We start from the raw sequence: 25,322 nt of genomic DNA, 5'->3' as shown, positions 1-25,322 counted from the left end.
ATTCTTTGTTCAATAATATCAGTTTAGATAATAATGTTTCCATATGTTTTTAACTGATCCAATGATGAATGGTATATTTTTGGCAAAACACTTATATTCCAAAATATATGTAGGCTCATATTCATGCAAGGTTAAGAATAGTACCGTACGGTGATATCAAGTATTTATACAATATAATTAATAACAACCAATTTGTAAAGAGTATTGGAATATCAAATGATATGAATGTTATAGATTTACAAAACGATATGTGGATAAGATTGAACTATTTGTGTACAGCATTATTATTAACTGTATTTCTTTATCAAACATAAAAGTGTTATATTGGCATAAATTTTGTTGTTGCACAAAGTTGCAACTATGAATCATCTGTTTTAATTTAGAGAAATTAATCGGTAGTTGTTTAATTATAGAGTTTTTTTGTAGATAGAATAATATGTAGGTGCTATTGTACAATATATAGTAATACACAACCTATTAATATGTAGGTTCATACTCAGTGGTATTGTTGTTAGAAGTATATTTAATAAAGCTCAATCCTGAACTCTATTATATAGTTTAGTATATCAACTCTGATCACTCTTTATATTAAAATGCTTTGTCAGACAAATTCATAGTTAAAGTGGTTCTAAGCATATAAACAACTATATAGTTATTAACAATTGTTCAATTATCCATGTGAGAATTAATCCTAGAATCAATTAAATTTCTTACAAATTCCAACAATAGAAGATAAATACTCAGGATAATAAGGTAGAACATTACAAAGAATTAGCGATATTGAAATAGATATCAGCGATTATGATATAAGATATATGACTCCAATTTATTATGCAAATATCATCTCCAAATAATTTGGTTTTAAAACTTTTACAATACCTTTATTGCAAATAATATATTTTTTCAAAACTTGAAAGTATTAGATGTAGATATTATTCTCAAGAAAATACTATTTTTTAACCAGTATCCAGGAAATATGAATCATGATTGATAAAAACAATCAATCAAGTTAAGAATTAGTATTCTTATCAGCATTGATTGATGCTATAACAATACTTGAAGAAAATTATGATTAAAGATGCGATGAAATTAGATTAGAATACAACAATTGATCTTAAATAATGAAACTAGATATGAGTGATTGTTAAAAGAGTGTTAGGTGTAAATATATGGGGGAATGTATGCTGTTGAGATTATTATAAAATTCAGTTAATTTAATAAATTCTACAAACATTATAAGAATTAATGATATATTATATATTATATTTAAAAGCATACATATCCTGTCAACAAAACAAGATATTAATTTTAAGGAGTATACCTGTTCATGTTGAGGATCAGTTGTATTATTAACACATTGACCAATGTAGGATGAAAATTATCATAGAGTCCTAATAATCTTTTAAGTAAATTGGATAGTTATGCCTTTCATAATATCGACATCATATTTAAGAAACTATGCGCAAGTTATGATTATGAAATTATAAATAATTGACCATTATAATTGTAAATGGGTGAGATTCCAAAATTCATCGATCAAGTCATGGAGCTAATGACTGGAATACTGAAATTCGATCCATCAAAATATTCTATCAGAATCTTCATTAAACAGGTTAATAATAAACTCATCATATAGGCTGTAGAAACTATTTTGGGACAGGGTAAATGAATATCTTTGAACACTAGGTTTGTCCATATCAAAAGTACTATTGTTACCATTAAACAAAATAATTTTTAATTAAACCATAGTAAATTAAAGTTTATGAGCAGATATAGATATGTATTGTGGTTTATTTAAACAATTGTTTGGACTCTGTATTTCACATCAAGTCTTAACAGTGGCTCTTAATATCAGAGTTCTACATTCTAATAAGAATTTCCAGAAATCTTCTTACTTTCAGTTTTGATGATAAAAATAATTTTATAGTCTAAATAAATCAATATTTGTGTATTCTACTTAGGTTGTCTTGTTAATTTCTTCTAGAGTTGGGATTAAAAACTTCTCTTGAAAATGTTACTTATTCGTTATCTGGAATGCGAGTCAATATAAAATGATTAGTTACCATTGAATATTCTGTTTCAATTCTGTAGAATTAGTTAACTGGCACCTGAAAATACAACTTATCATCAAATGAAACTTTATCTTCTGATTATAATATCTAATATTTTATATACTTTATTAATAGCATGAGGCATTTATTTGTAGGCATTGGTCATATTCTCAATAGCATGTTATATGTGTGAAAAACTTTCTCACTTGAATATCTCACTTGAATATCTCACTTGTATATATTCTCATTAATTTATTATTACCAGCGATAGATATATTATGATCTACAATGTCGGATAGCATTTTGATTAATTATTAAGTAAATACATAAATTATTCTCGGTTAGTTTGATGATCAACAATGGATATTACAGGTAATACATATATAATGACTATAGATACCAAAATTTTATTTATTTAAGGTAGGTTTTCTCATGCATCTATAATACAAAGAATTTAAAGTATATTTCTAACAATGGTGATAGATACAAATTCCAATTCCCTATTCTTTAAACTTCATATTGGATGATAGTCTCAAATAGAACATCTATTTGCCCTATTACTCTATTTCCAGATTTAAATTTTTCCCCTCCATGTAGTTACTATGCCATATTTTCTTTTAGATATTTGATGAATGTATAATTCTGATTAGGTCTGGGCTGCTTAAAATAACATTTTTGAAAATTTTACTTGTGGGATTTTATTCCATAATAAATATTGGAAGGTATTTGATGATTATGCAATTGTTAGAGGCATTTAACTCTGAATAAAATTTTAATTAATCAGAAGGATACTATAATAGCATAGCCTTTTCCAATAAGAGTGTCCATTCACATCACTATGAAGAACTACTGTTTTTAATATTATTTTACATAAATCATTATTAACACAAGAAAATCCCTAATTTGAACTTATTGATTGGATGTAGATTAGATAGTATTCTACAACTCAGGACTAATTTTCTTATGTATTTCAAAACTTTTCACAGAATATAAAATGCTTTTATAACTAGCGTTTTCTTATGTTTGTGGAGGATTTGGTTCTCCTTTTTAATTTTTATATTATCCCTTTTTTTAGCCCATGTTCAAATCGTCAGAAATACTTAGTGCAGCGACAACTGCCTATGCCAATAAAGATGTTTCAACACTTAAGCGCCTTTTTACCAAGTATCTTCGTGAGTCCTATGACATTTATTTTTGGAACATTTATATACAGTTTGTTACTAATTTTTCGGAAAAGCAGGTTGATCTTGCGGATGTTTATTCTTTTGTGTTGAATCATTTTGAAAATGGCTATGAGAATTACTCATTAATAAAAAGTGCCATTGTCAATGGGAAATCCAGCAGCTCTGGAAATTCCATCAACTTTGTTTCATTGGATGATCCACTGAAGGTTGAGAGGGTTCGCAAGATATTTCAACAATTTCTTAAACTTCCTGGAAACCATTTATCTCCACTCTGGGCAGAATATGAAGAGTGGGAAAACAGTGTAAATCGGATGACAGCCAGCTCAAACATAGATTCGGTATTGCCATTTTATTCTAATGCGCAGAGAGTTTATGAGAGACTGCTGCCTAGCATAAGAAGCTGCTATGGTGTTGACACATTAGGTAACAGCAGCTCTTCCAGTCATGCCAAATTAACTAATCCCATCCCAGATAAATCTATTTTTAAAATTATTGATATTGAATTGGAAAATCCTCTAAAACTTTCGAAGAAGTCTTTTGAAGTTCGTCTGAACTTCCATTTTAATTCTTTGTGTTCGGCTGCTCCAGACAAATATTGTGATGCCATAAGAGTTCTTCAATCATTTTATCTGCCTTCTGTTCAAAAAAGTATTTCAGCTCCTATAGTTTCTGCAAAACATCCTAAAACCCTCTTAACGTATTGGTTTTCGTTTCAACTGAAACAAAATTTATTTGATTTTTCAGACAATGCTAACTATGATTTGACTTGTATAAATTATTTAAAGTGGCTCGTGCAAAACGAAGGCCTAGAGGCATTCAGGGAGAAATTCAAACAAATGCGAACGGCCCAACTTGATGGTGGAGGAGAGGAAACCAGTATTGAAGGGAAGCCTGGAGAAGAAGCACCAGTGGAAGATAGCAGTACCCAACTAAAAGACTCGCATTCAGCCGATACTCAGAAAGAAGTGTATCCAGCAGCCAGTGCTCCATCAAAGGATTCATTAATAAAATTGAACCATAGAAGACTCTCCCCTTATGTCTATATGGCAGCAGCAGATATTGAATATGCAAATAATTTTCCAGAAAATGCATATTCTCTTTTAATTGATGCACATTCCACGTTTTTGGCAGAGGCAGAGAGAAATGAGGGAGAGTCATCCAGCAGCTACAGAATGTACTTAAAAGATGTTCTTATGATTTCTGAATTTGCATTAGACATGTTCATAGCCTCTCCATCGGTGAAACATCTCTTTATTAAATTGACAAAAACCACGAAAATGTGGAATTTGATGATCCGCCATGAGCAAATCCATGGTGATTTTGAAGAGTACAAAAGGCTGATTTTGGAAAAGCAGGCCTGGGAACTTGGCCAACAATCCAATTCCAATTTTTCCAAGAAATCTGCCTTGGTCTTTAACCAATCCAGCATTTTAGCATCCCATAACAATCTGTCTGCCGTTAGAAATGATTCGACATCATTTGGCATTTATCTGACAATCAGGGATAGCTTTACGTATAAAGATTTATGTGTTAAGTCACAGTGTAATTCTGCTGTTTTAGTTGAGTTTTTAAACCGCTTACCTGATATTCCAGAAAATGAAAATATTTTTTCGCTTTTGCAGACATCTGTGATTGTAGAACTTCTTCAAGGTGTTAATGTTTGATTGTTAATAAATACTTATTTATTACTCAAGAGGGCACACATATACTATTTTTGATAATACAAATTGATTGGAATTTAGTGTGGCAATAAAAGTCTCTTTAGTACATCATCTATGGAGTGCTAACTATATTGGTTTATTTATTTTCTCCAGCAAAGGTGTTCATTTTGTACAGTTCCATAGTAACAGCGGCAAGGAATGCCGGTAAGCTCTGCTTATTTTTATAGCTCCGAGGAATTAACGAATATTTTGATCTGTTATCGCTTCCTGTGGGCAATCGATCTAGCTCTGTTGCTTCCCAGTCTACTCTTTTTTTTCTTATTTCAAATCCGGTATAATCCAACAATAAATGTCTAAATTCGTATAAATAGTCGTTTGGAATAATTTGTATGCTTCCTTCAGCATATTTAAATTTAAAAAAATCCTCACTTGAAAATGCATAGACTGAACGGAGGAAAAGAAATTCTCCGTTATGAATAACTTTATATCCCACAGTTGCTTTTAACATATTTGAATTTGTGAGAACAGTATTGTTGGGGATATTCTGCTGATGATCAAAGCTATTGAGTATCTGATCATCATTAGGCCTACATATGACATTACAATCCTTTTTCGTTGGTTTTTCCTTCAAGGGAGTTCTTCTACTTGACTGATCAGAATTCATGGGGTATAGGTGTTAAAAACAGAATACCCATATAATGAGAACCAGAAAATTAATTACATTTAAAAGGAAGTCGAAAAAGAGTTCTGAAGCAAAATATAAGAAACGCATAGATGTTAAGAGCATCAACGATCAAGAATATTCAGAAACATCACTTCTGGATGATCCCAACCTAACAAAAAAGAGTTCTGAAGGCTTTGTAAATGTTTTAATTCCAACTAGCCCGAGTCTTACTGAAAAGAAAAGCATCTCAATCAGGAATAACAGCAATTTAATCAAGCATGACAACTTCCAATATAATCACTCAGTTATTACACCCACACTATCTGCTTCTAATCTTTCCTTACTTGCAATGAATTTATATTCAGCAATTTGTAAAAAATACTCAAGAACGACTGCAGCTAAGCCGATTTTTGAAAAACTTTTCACAAAAATTATTTGCAAATTGGAGTATTTAAATGAACAGATCATAGAAATATATATTATTGCATTCATTCAGGAATATTATGGTGAGAAAATAGAAGAAAAAAGCAATAGAAAGAAGATGATTGGTAAGGCAAAAAAAGAAATAAGTGAGTTTATTAGAGAATCGAGGAGTTTTGGAAATGCTGAATATTGTGAGAGCGACCAGGAAATGGAAGTATGTAACTTGTATAGCATTGTAAACTAAAATCGTGCTATTAGAAGTGTTCTTGGGTATGGCAATATCTTTTGAATAGTAATTCTGTTGGGCACTTACTTATCTTTTATGCTGTTCGCCAAGGTTTCTGCGGATATATTCGATATTGGATGACTAAAGAGTTACCTCTTGTAGTAGCCGTTGGTATATATTTACATGGTGATATCCCATTTAACTTGTCTTGAATTTCATATGGTTTTTGAGTGAATTTTTTACAAATTTTTTCCAGCCCCTTTCAAGTATGTCTACACTCACAAATATCCACATTCCAGCTACATTTGTCAGCCATCGCAGAGGGCAACGTCGTTTAAGGCCAAACCAGGTGCTGCTTGCGATAAACCATGTATCCAATAGAGAAATGGCAGAGAAGTATGTTAGAAATGCAGTTATGTTTGTCTATGAAAACAAGGAGGGAGAATTAATTAAAAACTATGGGTTTATCAGAGCAGTTCATGGCCATAAAGGTGTTGTTAGAGCTTCTTTCGATAGAAACTTAAATCCAAAGGCGATGGGTCAAAATGTATATGTTAAGTTATACAAGGTTGATGAGTCAATAAATTAATTCATAATATAGGGTTTTGTGGTACTGGTGTTCGTAACATATGGCAGTGTATTAAGCAAGTACATTTTGCTGGATACAATATTATAAATATTTTAAAAACGATTCTGAGTTAAAAAGGTGATGGTCAATACTGGTTGTATAATAGAATGCATTTCATCTGCTCTTTTATTCAAATAATTCAGTTCTTTTTTCAGCTATCTGACTGGCCAACTCATTTAACTCACTTATCTTACAATAAATTGCCTTGATGCTGTCCGATCTGTCCAACAACACATATGACTTGGGAGTTCCAACAGCATAGATAAAATTGAAGAAATTATCGTATGGTGGGCTCTCATCAGTGGAGTTGGCTTCAATGTTTCGACGATTATTGATCAATTTATTAAAACATATTGCAATGGAATTTATTCCATCAATAATAGAACTTGTGGACAAAAATATTTTAAATTGTGTCACTGGATTATCTAAAAATGAATAATACGAAGCCAAAAGGGTAGTAATACTGGGATCGATTGTGGAGCTTATTACTACGCTTTTATCAGTCTCATCCTTCTGTACTGCTACAATTGTGCAAAATGTGGGACTTGGAGTGGATGGAAGATGATCATTAATTGAAGATTGTGGGGATGAATTGAGCCGAATATCCTTACTGATATATAACACAGAAATCAGATTGGTATCGAAAAATATAGAAGACATGGGTTAAAAAGTTGATAAACTCAAATGCTCAATTGAAGATAGAATGAACAGTGTTAGTCATGGTATCCAGCAATCACCATCATTATGATACTCCGTTATGAAACTTTAAAAATAATAGGCTTTTGTAATAAATTGTTTTGATATTTTCTAAATATAAGGGTTTTATTGCTTCATTATAGAAGAGTACTATGTTAGATTTCTGCAATATAATATCATGTTTATTTTTCCCATAGACAGATTACATCTTGATAAATTTGTATTTTTAAGTTGGATAAAAAAAGACTGCAAACAAAAGTGGAATAGCTTCATAATATATCATTATGTTTATTGGAGTTTTTAAGATATAATATCTGTAATCTTAGTGATTCCAAGTTCCCATCCGAGATACAATTTTGTAGAAGATCAAAATATATCTCCCTAATGTTAAATGCTAAATTAATTAAAAGTTATTTTCTAACTGTAAAAGACATTTTAATATGCAATTTGTATTTAATGGGGAATGTAATAATGCTGAACATTGATGAATTTCATAAGTACAACTGTTCAGAGGTTATTTATGGATCATTCATCATATTGGTCATTATCGCAGAAAATATTTACGAGAGGACAATTAGAACATGGTATATCTGTTTAGAGTCTCCAACAAATTCAAATGCAGCCAATGACTCAGGTTATGAAATCAGCTTTCTTGAAGAACTAAGTTTTTATTTGATATTCTCATCACTTATGGCTATCACAATGTATTTGTATAAAAAAGTGATTAGATATATGTGTGAATGGGGTGGTATAGACAATGGGAAGATATATGGCTATGGCAGCACAAAAGAACCTGCTAATGTTCAACAGACTGGACAGCCGAGGAGCTCCAATAGCTTTAAACATTTCGATGATCAGGGTGTATCGAATTGTTCCAATCACCCACATGAAAAGATGTGCTTGACCATATTCACTTATTTTCCAGTAATCAAATTTGTCAGTGGGCATCTGATGATCTCAAAAAAAATCAGTAAATTTCTTTTCAGCGCACTTGCGAGCTATAACATCACCAGTGGAGTTGACAATGCTCCGAACTTGCAAAAAAATAGAAAAAAAGTTGTTGCAAAAGTCGCTATATTTCTAATACACCAATATATTTATGCAGTATTCGATCTTATTGATCACAAATTGAAAGTGGTTTTTATGGTATGGCTCCAACAAAAGCATTTTGATTTTTGATATGAGACATTAGGAAATAACTTTATTTTTATTTGCATCCTGAAAAAACGACAGTCAATGCACCCACAAAGGTTAATAGTGAGAATATTGTTGAATCTCTCTGATTCACAGGATTATAGAGGGCTTCTAGCGAGGATTGCACATAATATGCCATTAGTAAGGATATCAGTAGCTTAACAAAATATGAAAACTCGCCTAAGACTTCATTAACAAGCACACATAGTGGGCAATATGTACATGAAGACACAAACAATAACAGTATATATCCATCATATGGGAGCTTCGAGTACAGTACAATGACGTAAGGAACAATAAGGCTTGCACCAAACAGGATAAATATTCCTACAGCTGTATCGTGAAGGACTTTTTCATATGGCATCTGTGAGCGTTCAGACCGTACAAAGCTCACGAGTAAAGAAAATATGAGTTTAAGCATGCAAATAATAAACAAGTAAAGAAATGCTGCAGAAAATGACTGATCTCCTTTCTTAAGTGGTCTGATTGTAGAAGATGCATGGAATGCAGTATTAATTGTTGGTAGTATTTTTGCTGTTGAAGAGGAGTTTCTTAATCTTGTTGTTCCCGATGCACTTCTAACCATTTGAATGGGCTGAATAAAATTCCAGCTAACAAAACAGTGAAACAAATTATAAATAAACAGTTTCATGAATCCAACTCATTTCTTCGACACTTTTAGGTTTTTAACTTTTGTAAAAAGAACATATGTTAGAAAACAAATTTTAGTAGCTATAAACCACAGCTTTGGATTTCCAACCAAAACATTGGATGGTGAAAAAATGGCACCTTCACTACTTTGAGGTTGCTAATGTCAAGATAGGATGAAAATGACAAGGTTAATTATTTTAATCCTGGTACTATCAACAATATTTATTCTATAAAGTTATATTCACAAGATGAAAAGTTGTAGTAACATTTTTTCTACAGTGATATCCGATATTGTAGGGGCCTGACAAGCAGGAACTGGTCAATTGTTTTTAGAAATCACAATAATGCCCGACCAAAGATTAAAAAAATATACATTGGCATTTTCGATATTTACAATATTAAAAAACTAAACCTATTGAATCATTATAAAAATTTATATTCAATTCCCTCACCATCACTGTAAAATATTTTCTTACCATCACAACAAATCCTGTATGTAACTTCCGGGATTTGATGGCTTTTAAGTTCGTTCATCTCTAAATCGAATATTTTGATCGTTTTGTCTTCAGAACACGTTACTATGAGCCAGCCTACATCCGGTTGTCCAGAAAGTGAATTTGAAGTGGTGATTTTCTTATGAATATCTTCACTATTAAACTCATTGGCACTCTTATTGATCCCTATTATATCATACACATTCCTTTCATGTATTTTCTTCACAATCTTATTTGATGTATTTTTCAGATCAAAGATTGTTACAAAACCACACGAGTCCACCACATAGACAAAATTGCCGATAATTTTAATTCGCTCTAAAACATTCTCTACCACACATACTTCTGAGTTGATCAGAACAGATAGCTCTGAGCCACAAGCCAGATTGAAACTTGAGGAATCACTACAATCCACCCTGTCCTTTACTGGCTGAATGTCAAAACTCTTCATCTTTATTCCCAGATCAATAATATTCTTTGGAATATTCCTCTCCAAGTCCCACTCTATCAGTCCACTGCCACTTATTGAAAATAGTTTGTTACTCACATATTTTAGTTCTTCTACCAAATCAGAATGGCCTGCCAGAACCTTCATGGGTGCCACTGGGAATTCTGTGAAAGCATCGTAGATTAAAATGTCATTCTCGAATGTGGCTACCGCAACTAAATTAAGGGAAGAAATGGTATCCCTTGAGGGGTCCTCAATAAATGCTGCATCTAATACTGCAGTGGGCAGAATTGTATCATGATGGCAATATACTCCATCATCGTCAGAAACAAATATGGCCAAGCTGCTAAACTCGTCTGAGTTTGGAGTTCCAAACAAAATCGTCTGATTTGAATAGATAATCTCCTCTTCATCCAGCTCAATAAAAACATTTTGGCAGGAATTGTTTTGAACATTAATATTCGTGACATTGGAATTAGTTAAAATAGGGCCAGAGCTGGTGATAATATTCGTGGTGGTTATAGCTAAGTCTGATGTAGGTGATGATCCATCTGTGGACGTATTACTGGCATCCCCAATGGGATTATCACTTATTGGTAGCTTATACTTTCCATATCTTTCTATAAATCCCTCGTCTTCGGTGTACTTTCTCATTTTTGTCACCGATTGTTTTGGAATAAATCCAATGGAACTGAACATATGGAAGGGGTATGAAAAATGTAGAATAATTATCACATATCCGCAATACAGTGTATATGATGGGTATGTCCATCTTAAGATCAGGACTGGATACCATCAGTACAAAAAGCCTCGTATATGTAATTCTTTCATTTGCTACTAGATCCATGGCATTCTTGTGTATACGTTTTAAAAAAGTAATGAGAAAGTTTAAAGACTAGATAAATTAGCGCGATAATGTAAACTCGGATGGAATAAAAGGTCTTTTTGCACAAAATTCGTATCATATTGATGATTTATTCAAATAAATATTACCACTATATTACTGCACTGGTATCCATGCAAAATACTGTGTATACTGTGTACCGAAAGACATAGTTTCTATCATCTGAATTCTCAATTACCCTAATCTTGTAAACTGGAGAGAGCTTGAGATTTTCTTCACTGCTCGTGGGGCTGATATTGTCAGTATCTTTTTCATCATATTTGATAATTAGAATCTCAGCTATGGAATCATCTTCAAGTGAAATATCTTCTTCTAAGCAATTTTTGTAGGATATTTCATCAGTATCAGAATAACTTCTTGATAAGCCGTCACAATCTTTCTTCTTTAATGAGTCCATTATGTAGACAATCTCAGATAAGAATCTCTCTTCCTTTATGAGTGTACATCCTGAGAAATAGAACAGTTTGTTGTTCTCTATTATTATTGCCTCTGAATTGTCGTTCATCAAATTGGTGATAGTTTCGTAAAATAAATTTAAAGATTCAGAACTTCTTAGGTAAAACTCCTTAGTTCTGTTTATTAATATAGCCAAGGCACGACTATCTGTATTCTTTTCATGGCTTTGGGAGTCTTTACAGATTTCATCACTGATCAGAGTATCAATAAAATCCATCAAGTTTAATATGTGATTGTTGGTACTTTCAATTAAACACGTAACAACCTGGGTCCTGTTTAGGGTACTTCCAGTTAGGTTACAGATATCTACCAATAGCTCAATACTTGGATCGTTGAGGAAATTGAGAAATTCTAATGGGATATGTTTCCGTACCATTTGCATACCCAATAGCAAAATATGAAAGTGATTCTTGATAAATTCATCATATCTTCTAGCCAAGGTTGATGTGTCCTCTACCGATTTTATTGATTTAATAAAAGATTTGAAGTCGCTTTCAATCGAAGAAGTCATTATATACTTATCAATCCATTTGAGACCATTCATAGAAGCACCTGGTTGTTCAGTGATCAAATCATGAATGGACACTTGCATCAATTCATCTACGATTTGAGATTTAATCTTCTCCAAAAACTGTTTTATGTGCTCAAGCACTGTAAGATCCTTACAGATTGATTCAATCTCCTTCAAGGGAATCCCTTGGCCATTTGTCTCCAAGAATTTAAGAATCGGAAGCCGATTTTGGCAACTCAGATCATAATTCATCGATCGACTAATATTAATAAAATCAGATTTTATGGAATCAGTATCTGGAATATCACCATAGCTTTCACAGAAAATTTGCGAAATAACAAACAAGAATAGATTGCATGGCTTACTTACAACCGACTTTAGCCAAAACATTTTGGGTGCAAATTTTTCAAAATAAAAAATTGATTTATTAAAATAATAAAAATAAATGATGTATAAAGCAATAGTACTGTGCTCAATGTACTGAACCCATGTTATAGACAGCCATGTAAATAAAAATCAATATTCCATTTTAGATCAAAGTTTTTCAAAATTGACAAATACTATTAGTTTATATCATCCAGACAAATCCAAACATCACATTCTTCTACATCTAAAAAGAGACTGTGGTCAGATATTTATTTTCTTGTTTTTGAAATGTTTTTTACATTAGCAATAAAGTACTCTGGAAAGTGATAAGACGTGGTCGTATGGTTTTTATACCAAATTGATAAATTTCAAAGATTTATTGCATTCAAATCCCATTTATATACATTTCATCCATCAGCATGGCTCTTCTGTCAATCAACTCCTGTCTGACAATGTTTTTTTCTTCATGCATATTCTTTATTGCATTTATCTTGATATTAAGCTTTTTAATGATAGCTTCTACTCGTACTTTTAAAATTTTTTCTTTTTTCTGCTCCTCCAAATTTACTATTTCTTCACAGCAGCGTACTGAAACCTGAATTAATTGTTCGACAATCTCTTTCTGGGTATTGTATTTGGACATTATCTGTAGAAACTCTTCTGCTGCCCTCGATGCAGCTTTAGAATCAATGTATACGCTTATAAAGGCAATCAGGGTACTAATTTGATTTGGAAATTGGGAAAATGGAGCAGTATGGTATTCATTTATATCCTCCAAAATACACATGTTGATAAAGTGGAATATACAATGTTCTCTGGTCTTAGTTAGATGAGAAAGACCATTGTCCGGGGTGTTTTTATTGTGTTCAGAATTATCACTCAAATTGTTGATATACTTAGAGACCATCTCCCAATCATCTCCATGCTGTTCAATTGCCTTTAGCAGGTAGTATTCTTCCTTCTTTGTCCAAATCCCTCTTAATAGATCTCTTGTAATTTTGTGGAAGTTTCTTGGAGTGTAGTTACGAGGAAACCTCTTACTTTCATAACAGCTATTACAAACCACAAATAGATCACTTGAAAAATATGCTGCTGTTTCGTTACATGAGCAAAGAGAAGATAGCAGGCCATCCCTATCAACATAATTTCTCAGAACATGTTGGCTATCCAAGATAGTCATAAAAGAACTGCCTTCAGATTCATTGTCTCCAGATGCATTATCCTGAGGCTGTCCTGTTGAGGCGATAAAATCACATAGAGACTTGTAAATCGTTTCTAATTGAGCCATTAGTCCAATGCCATAATTAATCACTTTGTTATCCTCATAAAAATCGAAGATCAAAACGAATTTATCAAAGCCCAACATTTCACAATCTGCACCGTCCCCTCGTGTACCAGTATGATTCCTATACTTCTCATACATTTCTTTTAGTGTGATATTTCTCTTCAATGAAACATACGAATCAATCAGCATATTTCTGATCAAAATAATCGATTCATTAGATATGCCCTGAAGTTGCACGCCCACAATCTCCTTCTTGGTTAACTTGTCACGATGGAACCAAACTGGGAGGTTTGAAACAATATTGGTGTTGATGTGGATAATGCTATCACGTCCAACAATTTCGCTACTATATTTACATATCTGATCCTTGGGTGGATGAGCGCTAGGCCGGTTATAGCCAATTGTCTCTTCAATGAAAATTCTTTCTGCACGTGGGAAAACATTTAACATGGGCAAAAATTGCAACGAGTAAAAATGGATTTCAACAGTTATTGATGATACCATTAGTGCACTGATGGAATGGTTAGAAACAGAGCATAGTCCTCAGAGTTACTGGGTACCTTAGCTTCTGTTTAAGAGACCGAATTTATTCATTGGCCTTGGACAGATTCTCATCTAAGACAACTACATATTACTACTTTACCTAAGCAATTCTCTTACATTCATTGTAAATTTTTGTTAGAGTTCCACCCATATGACTTTAGCTAGCTTTTTCCGATATCCCAGATCTCTCTCAGTATCATCCCCTTCGGTTGCTCGTCAAATTTTAAATGTCGACAGAGATGATGACATACTAAAGAGATATAGGATACTAATGCGCATAAATCACCCGGATTTGGGTGGGTGTGAATACATTTCCAGTAAAATAAATGAAGCCAAAGAATATTTGATAGAATTTAATAAAAAATTATAGTTGAGATATGCATATGCGACTTAAGATCATTAGTATGGTCAAATCTTTTTAATTGCTAACCTTAATATAAAACTCCATATCTTTTATTATACTTTTATTACTTCTTTCTTATAACCACTGCCATTCAGGATATCAATCTGCCAACTATCAGTTTCTATAATAATCTTTTCCTTCAAGGCATTTATGCACTTTTTGATCAATTCCATGGATTCATCATAATTCATATTTGAGTTGTAGAATGAATCGAATATTCCATACAGGAAGTATATACCATATCCTGTAACTACAAAAGGGGACGAATGAATAGTCCCATATGTGTCAACTGAGTAGACGGCCGGAGGGGAACGATCAAAGCTAGAGCTGATGCAGCTGTTACTCAAGGAACTGGACATTGAGTTATTGTTGCTGGATAAGGAGTTATCTCCAATTATTATATTCACCTTGTATGGTCTATTGCTTCTGACATTATCATAGACTTCTTCACTGCAAATCCTTCCTACAAAATCTCCTGTAATCTCGCGCTCATAGACACTACTTAGATACTTTGTCCTTTCTACAATCAAATCCCTTATTCTAAATACATCTCCACTTTCTCCTGTCACTGTAAAAAGAACATTCTGCAGGCTTACCGTGTCTGCATAATGGTTGTCCTTAATTTTCATAATACTAGATGATTGTACAGTCTGCGAAATGAGAAACAAATCCGAGTTAGTTTTGAATCCGAAGGAGATGTTAGACATGGGTAAACAAAAAACAAAGGAAACATAACAATGGTGGAATTGAGTATTTGTTATTAATTGTGGGAGATGATTTCTACGTTTATTGGTTGGTAGAGAATGTGGAGGCTTCAATGGCCATGGATAATATTACAATCGAATAGGATAATAAAATGATTGGCAAAATCCATATTCTCGATCCAAGGACTCATCATCTTACTAATTAAATATTTTATATAATCAACTAAACTAATTTATTTTGTGTTTCAGAACTGTTATGGCACATATCCAAACTAATTAAGAGATAAATCGACAAAGCAGAATATAATCTCTATGATAATATACTATTTAAATAACTAATTAATTCTCAGCCATTAATTGATTTTTTAATTTAATCTGCTTTAAAATTTTGAAAATTGCAGATACGCTTAATGTTTAAGCTGCTAGCTTTGATAATGCAATTTTCTTTGGTAGTTACAGACACACCAATTAAAGTAGCTTTGATTCAGGGATGTTCCGCATCTGGGAAAACCACACTATCTAAATATTTTTACAATGGATTGATTGAGTCGAATATCAGTACGGTGGTAATTAGTGTTGATAATTACTATCATACGTTTCCATATAAGCTGACCTTTGAAAATATTCAGAAATACGATTTTGACAATCCGAAGGCCATAGACTGGTATGCATTACACGGTACTTTGAAGGCATACTCAAATAGAGACTCTTATGTACCCTGCCATGAGTATGATTTCACTACAAAAAAGAATACAAAGACAATGATAAAAAATATACTTCCTGAAGTGATTATTATTGAGGGGATTCTTGCTTTCAATATATTTAATAAATCACTGATAAATTTTCCAGAAATGGATCCGATGGAGTCTGAAAAGAAGATTTCAGAGGATTATATGCAAAATAATCTTCTTGATGATCTGGATTTCACCGTTGATCCAAGATTAAGATTCTTATTAAAGATCTCTAAGGATGAATTGATCAAGATAAGATTGGCAAGGGACAAGAAGTGTAGAAAAGTGAAATATGCAGATCAATTGTTCGAAAGTCGAATTGAAGAGAGAATAAGAGATCAAATTGAAAGAAATGTCTGGCCTGCCACTGAAAAATGGGTTTACTCTTCAATGAATGAGCCTTATGTGGAAATTATTGGAGGCACTTTCAATATTGAACGCTGTGAGTTGATATCTAAGGAGGCTTTACATCTCTTAGGTTCTAAACAAAAGCAGCTATTTAAAGTATACATCAATGATGTTTTAAATGAATAAAGTTAAATTCAATTATTTTTGTTTTTTCTGGGAGATGAGTAGACAGTGTTTGTGCACTGAATCTCACGATGTTTGTTTATCCCACACAAAGTCTGACATATTATTAACTGAGTAGCACTAAAAACCTCTTGGAAAATATCTAGATATGAGTATCCAGCCTCAATATTATATTCTATCAAAATAATATTTATAATTTATTCAGCCTCCCGCACTACTCTATAGTATTTACTCTTCCCTGTAGTTCTGCTCTCCCTAGTGATCTCAATCACATCATTCATCCGGGCTCCCAGAAATCTGGCAATAACATCTGTTTTTAGCATGGTGGGTAGATTTCCCATATTGCATGAGAATGCTTTCAACAGAGCTGTTACTGCATCAGCATCCATGATTTTTTGTTCTGGGACAAGATTGTGCTTCATAGGGTTGAATTGCATCTCCTTTGCTGTAAAATTTTCTACTGTCATATTTTTTAAAGATTGAACAAACGCAATACAGGAATGATTCAATTTTGTAACTGTGATAAGAATGAGGTTGTCAATGCTTTGACCCAGATAATCTTGAATGATGGCTTCCAATGACTTTTTAGCTAACTTATCATCAAAACTGAAATGGACTGCACAGATCGAGGATACCGCGTCACTAACACCAATACCATTAGTAGTTCGTGTACAAATATAGTTCATTACATTGGGGTTTGTTGTTGCACTTGGAAATGCAGCAATAAAATCCTCTTCCTTTTCAGATAGGCTTTGGGTGGTTTCATATCCTCTTAACTTAATCATCTCAATCGAGGTATTTCTACAGAGCCATAAACTTCTTGAATCTGTCATTTTGGGGCATAAAAATTATCGCTTAATATTAACTATAAAATACTCCAATTCTGCGATATATATCTTCTGATTAGTTTAACATTGCATGGGATAGAACTGTCTTACTTACTTTTTTGAAACCTTGTAAATTACAAATTATAACACTCTTAAAGAAAGTCGTTTATACAATTTACCACCAAATGCCGGAAGGCGATCACAAACAGTGGAAATATTTATTCAGTGTATCAAGGTATTATTCTTATTAAAGCTGTTACTTGTAATTCTATCAACTTAAGAACAACAGTTTTTATCTCGTAAAACCATTGTACTCAAATAATTAAATTTAGTACGGGCAATCATTTTTTCTGTGCTTAATTAATTCTCCTCTTGTTTCCAAAACTTGCTTACACACTTGGCAAGTTCGGAGAATCCTGTGCTCCCTCTTGGAAATATCATCATTTGTTGTAAATTCGGGCTGATCAGTTTGCAGAGATTCTTTACCATCAAACTTCCTAAAGTCCTCATGAAGAACATTATCACTGATGGCATACTCAGAAATATCCTTGTCATAAGTAGAAACTGGCGATATGCATCCATAATCAATTAAATGTGATGGTTTATTATCCCCAGACTCACAGGGGATTGATTGATAATGTTCTCTGGGTTTATTCAACTCGCTACTTTCAAACTCACCTGTGATATGCCCATCACAGTTCTTTTTGTGTCTTTTACTATCAAGGTGGGTTTTCAGAGTACTTTCATTCATAAACCCCTTTTCACAGGCTTTACAATAAAATGGTTTGATGCAAAATGGCACTTTGACTGATTTTCTAGCCATCTTAACCACCAAATCATTCTCATGCCTAGAATCTTCTTTGCATTTCTTATTTTGTATCCTGGAGTCCCTCATTTTTAATTCTCTCAACAAATATCTTAGCTTGTCTTTTTGGTCAATATGGATTTTTTTCCAATAGTTATAGAAATGTCCAAAGTCAGCTGTAGAATACTTTGGTGCATTTATTAAGCGGTAGCTAACAACAACTCTTCTGAAAAAGTCGTCAGTATTCGATAAAATGCTTTCTCTAGTATAGTTATTCCAATTGACATTTTCTAACAGATATTCATAAGCTTTATTTACAAGAACAACCTGCTCTTCTACAGAGCTGTTCTTTTTAGGAATATTTTCTGCGAAAGGCTCTGTTTTTTCAACTATCGAACCATTGATCAATATTTGATATTTTCTGGGCAGATATGATAGAACCACTATTATTGGACAAGTAATATAATGTTTAATGGTTCTTAGTCGACTCTCTATAGCAGTGCAGCACCTATTCGCCAAGCCATTTTCTTCAAATGGATTGATTTTTTCAAAGAAACTCAGGCTAGGGCCAGGCATAATCCTTCTAGCAATTATTAAATAGTAGTTTACTGTAACTGTTATTTGAGTAAAAGCATGATGTATTTTTGCCAAAAAGTTGCCATGTTTGCGCATTGGTTGCATACCTCTGTCAGACAACTCTCTCCTTCTTTTATAATAGGCTTTTTTTAGTTCTTCTAAAGTACACAGTTCATTGACACCCAAGATTCTTGAGTAGACTGCAAATTGTGTTTTGTTGGACTTGTTGGATTGAAATATTGATTTAATAAGGTTTTTTACAAGCTCAAAGAGAGAAATAAGTTGAACTCGAATTGAATTAGATTGTGATCGGCCGAATTTTGGCATTTCTAAGGGTCTTTTTGTTTTTGAGAAGTAGTAGTTGAAGGATCTTTGGTGGTAATTTTCCATATTGTAGAGTTGCTCAAATGGCTTAGAGCCCGAGGGATAGACATATCCATAATATGATCCCAGTTAACAGAATAAGCTTTGACGAAAATCACATTGATAATTTTGGGATACATTTCACCAGTTTTTCCAATAATCAGTTACATAGTATTTTATCCTGGAAAAACACTAATACTAATTAATTTAATGGTCATTTTGCCCCTGAATGTTTCTATTCAATCTAAAAGTTTCCTGCCTTACCATTTCTACCACTATAGTAGTATTTGTAGCCATGCTTGCTGGATTGTGCAGTTGGGCATCATGTCCAAACCATAAATCCACATTCTACTCTACCTTAAAGCTGATAGCTTCCGTAAATCTGCTTCATCTACTCCACAATGTGGCCATCTTTGTTTTCTTTAACTACTTTCTCTTAAACTGGATGTACTCCCACTTATTAACTGGGGTCAATTTGGATGCTTACAACGAAGTTCTTTTGGAATTTTTATCCGATGTGATCCTCACAATTGCTTCGTTTCCATATATCGGAACAATTAGAAATATTTTGCATTTTTCACTACTCTACTTCACAAAGGCCCTCTCTACACTGTATAATTTAAAGGGGGAGAGGGAGTCTTATGGAGTAGAAAGCAGAATGCTTTATATAGGAATCTATCTGGTCTGCCAGATACTTCTAACCATTTATCTTTATTTGGACGAATATTCTATAAAGTACATGAATGCATATGGGCTGCTCATACTGGAGTATACTTTGATAGGAATAGGTGTGTTCAAAAGCCTACTAACAATCTATACCAAGAGCATTGAGGCTGTTATGAGTCCTACAAATAGCCATCCTGGCCGCCCAGTTGGGTTTTTTGCTGGAATTTATAACAGTCTTACACCACCAATTATACTCGCATTAATCAGTATAAATGCTTTGATTTTGAGAATAGCAACGATTTTCATATTCGCCCTATCTCTGTCGAAATTTCGCCTACCTATTAATTTTATTAAACTAATTATGATTGATTTGCGGAAGTTGAAGACTAGCTACATATCATTAATGAACTATATTAAAGTGTGTAAAGAGTTAGAAAATCAAGAGGATTATGTAAATGATGAGAGCGTGAGCAATGCCAATGACTCTGCGATTAGCTGTGTAATTTGTACAGATGATATTTTTAGGGGGAAAAGGCTGTCCTGTTCGCATATATTCCATGTAGAGTGCCTAAAGAGTTGGTGTGAAAGAGAGAGTACTTGTCCCATTTGCAGAAAGGGGCTCTCTTTCAGTTCAGAAATTGTCACTGAGGATGAGATCATTACTGTCGTACCCATATAAATAAAATGAAAATCAATAATGACCTTGTTATGCAAATATTTGTGGGATGTATCAATTGATTAACTTTAGCTCGGTATCAGCCCACCAAAAGAAAAATTTTAATATCATCATGAAATATGTTTACAGCATTTATTCTATAATTCATTTAATCTTTTCTCAAACTCATCCAATTTTCTAATAAATCTATCTTGTTCCAACGCATCTGCATCTAAATATTCGTGAATCTGCTGTACAATTGGATTGGTGGAAATATCCTTTGCTGAAGTTAATATCTCTGTAAGATCGTTTCTTGAATCTTTATATTCCTCCTTAAAGTCCTGAGAATTGATGGATGTATCATATAGAGGGTGTGCCAATATATTGGGCTGAACATAGTCAGACACCTTTGACTTTAGAAAACTGGTATTGTTTGGTATGTTTTCCTTCTTTTGGCCAGAAGAAATATCATTGGAAGTCTTCTTGCCAAACCCACCGATCATCGAGAAGTCGAATTCTGGAAAGGATTCATCATTCATAATGGGATTAAAAAGTATTTTTCGAAAAAATTTCAATACAAACTGAAATGCCAAAATATACAAAAATATTAAAAATCGGTTGGGTTAACATTTTTATTTATGCCTCTACTTTTCCCTTTTTTAACTTATTTTGATAGAAATCTAACTCTTCTCCCTGTAAAATATACCCATCTGCACTTCCACACTGTCCTGGTCGACTTGTGATAATAGCATAAGCAAATCCACGACTGGCCATAATATCCAAAACCTTATCAGATTTATCGGCATTTTTCTTGATCTCCTCCACAAATGGTTCTGCTGCAATCTTCACAACAGAACTCTTTGTGAGCGTGTTTGTTCTCATCAGCTCATTGTGAGAAGGATGATAAACAACTTGCTCTATCTTGGCTGTAGATTTAAACCCTGTGGATAATAATTCAAACTGGCCTTCGTTCAAACGGAGTGCGCGTTTCTTGAAGTTTCCACCTCGACACCTAACATCTTTTACACGCTCTTCACCAATCTTAGTAGAAGATGGCTGCCTGCCCATCTGATTCTTCCTCTTTTTTTGCATAATATTCCTCTTTGCACCCGTCTTACTTCTCTTATGTCTACCGCAGTTTGTGATACCCATAATGGGGGTGTTCTGAAAAAAATTGTAAAGAAAAAATTTTACAAAAAATTTGAAAATAGTAAGTGGGTTGTGGAGGATATGGATGTCAGAACGGACGAATCTGCAGATACCCATTGTGATATCTTCAACAGACAGCCATATACGCAACATATTCCTCCACGATATGTCGAACAAACCTTTGAACCCATTTGAAAATACTCTCTATCGATCCTCATATCAACCAATTTTATTCATATTTAAACTTACTTGTTTTGATTTCATTTTGATTAATTGTTTTGGGTTTTGTTTCTGTAGTTTTCAACAAATTATACTCTACTTCTGGCTTTGGCAGGATCGAATGATTTTCCTTCAAGGAAATAACAAATCCATCGTAAATGGTAAGTGGTGCGACTTTTAGGTCTGAAACTTTAACAAATAAATCATTTTTCAATAGAAACAGCATTCCTTGCATTTGCACATACAGATCATTCTCATAAAAAGCACTGAAATTGACAACTCCACATGGAACATATTTTACCCCAACATTATTGTTGAGAGACCAAGATTCATTCGACGATCCGTTTTGATCAAATCCAACCTTAGGTTTTTCTTGTCTAGTGGATATTTCACCTAGGGTTATCAATAAGCAATTGTTATTTGTAAATATTGCGACTTTACTCTCCCCAATAGAATATGTGTAGAATGGACCTATAAACAATGTGCATAAAGCTTGAATCTCTTTTTTTATCGAGTCGATTCTATCATCCGGAAGAGGAAATATCTTTAAGATATTTTGGTGAAAGATAAAAATATAGTTGTTATTAATTCCTATTAACTCCGCGGGTTCGTCTAGAGAGTATATATTGCCATTCACACTACATGTAACTACTGATCTGTTTGACACCACATAGTTATTGTTGTAAAAAGAACCTAATGTACAAAACTGGGTATCCTTGATTTCAATCGGCTCCATTTGATTATCATGGTATTTGATGGTGATAATATTACTAACCTGACCGTCAATTGAAAGCATATATCCCTGGGGACCAAAGAATAGCAGATTAGCTTCTTTGGTATTGAAGGTGCCTGGATTTCTTGGAATAATACAAAAGTTGTTTGAAATGGAATTGTTTTCATACTCTTTGCCCGATGCCTTTGGATTAATGGGCCTGCTTTTTCTATAATTAGATAACTTCGTGCAGGAACTTTCATCATCCTGGATACGTTTCCTTACATATCCACTCTTCTTTCCCACCACAAAGTCGTCTGAATCACTAACATCCCTGTTTTGGCGACTATGCCTAATTATAAGTTCCGAATCATCTGAATTATTACGAATTCTCTTACTCTCACAAGCTCTGTTCATATCACTTACGTTTGAGTTTGAATATGCGCTTATGGTTTTCTCGTGCTTCTTCTGCAAATACCTTTTTCGTTCTTGCTCTGCCATCTTTAATTTCTCGAGCTTTTCTTTACCCTTGTCGGCTTGGATTACATTCTCTTTATCCGAATACTTTATCCTGTCTTTGATCTTCTTCTCTACAGTTTTCTCAATTCCATACTTCTCATCAAACTCAGTATCACTTTTTTTAACTTCCTCTATTGCATAGGTATTTTGAAGGATACCAAATGGTTTATCTTCCGTGAATTCATCAATTATGCTTGCGTGGCCATTTTTGACAGAAACTAAAGAGGTTTTGACGAATGTAAAAGCAGACTCCACATAACAACTTGGTGTATTTTGTACATTTCCATAACCCAGCCCTTCAGGATATACATTTTTAATAAGCTTTTTAGAGTTAAGATCCACCAACTGTATGGTAACAAAGCCATCCTGTAAAATACTTATTCCTGCTACTCCACCCTTCTCACTGAACTCCATATCGACTATCTCTCCATCAGCTTCATAGAAAAGATTGATTACAGCAGTGGAATCAGCGCTGATAGAGCCTACAAATAGTTTAGGCCCTTCAACTAAAAAGGGAATTTTGTTATAAAATATTTTGGGGGAGATAAAATCAAATGACTTTGGCAGAGGATGATATTTCGACCCATTGGTTGTGTCTCCGTTGTTACTCTTCAGTGTATATACTGTAACTCTATTCCTGAAATCTGTCACATATACATTCTTCCCCGTTGCTATAATTTTTGAAATCGGAAAACTATGGTGTATGGTTTCGTTCAGTTTAAACAGAATAGAATTGAAAATATACTCATAGATTGTAGTATCTGTAGAGAAAAACAAAAATCCATTCTGAGAAAAGATTGAAGAAATGCCAAGGAATGTTGGCTGGATAAAATATGAAGTAGAATAATGTGGAATGTTGTTGAAGATGGTGAAATCTGGAGTCTCACATTTATCCTGAGAGTTGAATTCACACAAATCACTCGTTTGAACATTTATGAATTGCTTATCAGAAAGTCTAAAAGCGACCAAAGATGTATCTGTTGAAAAGAACAGAAACTCATCAGCCAAGGCGAAATGTAATACATTTGTTGATAGGTTTTGGGCATCCTCCCTAATTTGTTCCGATGTTGGATATCCATTTTCTATATGGTTGGTTGTGACTGCAAATTGAGATATATTGCTCAATTTGTCGTAGAATATGAAGGTATTTGATTCTAGAGCTACTAGAAAGTGTAGATTTGAAGTAACTTGCGATTTCATAATGAGGGCGAAAAAGTTGAAAAACTGGCATTATAAATCCAGACAATTTTGGAAGTAATTGTCACCATAACGGTGGCTTTATTGACAGATTAATATGTGAATATCCAAGCACCAAAGGAAGTAGATGATTGGCTTTTTCAAACAAATTTTATCCGAGTCCAGTTTACCAAATATTTAACTTCAGTAAATAATAACTTCAACATGTGCCGTCTTAGTCCAGTGGTAGGATTTTCGCTTAGGGTGCGAGAGGTCCCGGGTTCGATCCCCGGAGATGGTATCAATTTATCTCTATGATTTTTTAGCCCTTTTTTATATCATGAAAAAAACTCCCTCGTTAGCATCAAGTTTTAGGGGATTCTCAATAAAGCCATCCAAATCCAGTATTTTTTACAAAAAAGAAGCACGAAGCATACTTTCCAGGTATAATTCCAGTGACAATAACTTTAAGTATTTTTTCAAGGAGTTTGTTGATATTGTAAAAAATGATTTAGATTTGGAAACATTAAGGGGCGCAGTTAGTGACTTACAAAAATATATCTGCATGGAATTCAATAAACAGAACAGATTAAAGAGAACTATATTAAAAAATAGAAAAGAATACGAGATCGATTCAGAAAGTGAGACTACGTAAATATTACCTGAATGGTTGAAACTATGCGTAGACTTTTCTAAAAGGTGTATTTAATAATAGCATATATCTCATTTGATTTGGCCAGACCTTATTCAGAATATTCTAGAATGTCTATTTCATACCGATCCATTATTTCGTTTAGTCGAATAGTATCTATTTGACCGTTTACAAAATTAATGGCTAAACCTTCTGATTCAAATCGTCCAGCTCTTCCGACCCGATGTAAATAAATTTGTGGAGTTTCGG

At 33.4% G+C, this 25,322-nt stretch overlaps 1 non-coding gene across 1 annotated transcript; it reads left to right on the top strand.

Annotated features, from left to right (window-relative positions):
• The first annotated feature begins 24,650 nt into the window (after positions 1-24,650).
• On the top strand, positions 24,651-24,722 carry TRNAP-AGG (transfer RNA proline (anticodon AGG)). Its single transcript has one exon. It is a non-coding gene; the product is annotated as a tRNA-Pro (tRNA).
• The last annotated feature ends 600 nt before the right edge of the window (positions 24,723-25,322 follow it).

The sequence above is a fragment of the Rhyacophila brunnea genome, unplaced genomic scaffold (genome assembly GCF_057557595.1).
Source record: "Rhyacophila brunnea isolate RB1 unplaced genomic scaffold, BYU_Rbru_1.0 scaffold_186, whole genome shotgun sequence".
NCBI lineage: Eukaryota > Metazoa > Arthropoda > Insecta > Trichoptera > Rhyacophilidae > Rhyacophila > Rhyacophila brunnea.
Note: the sequence above shows the minus strand (reverse complement) of the source record. Positions and strands in the feature narration are given on the sequence as shown.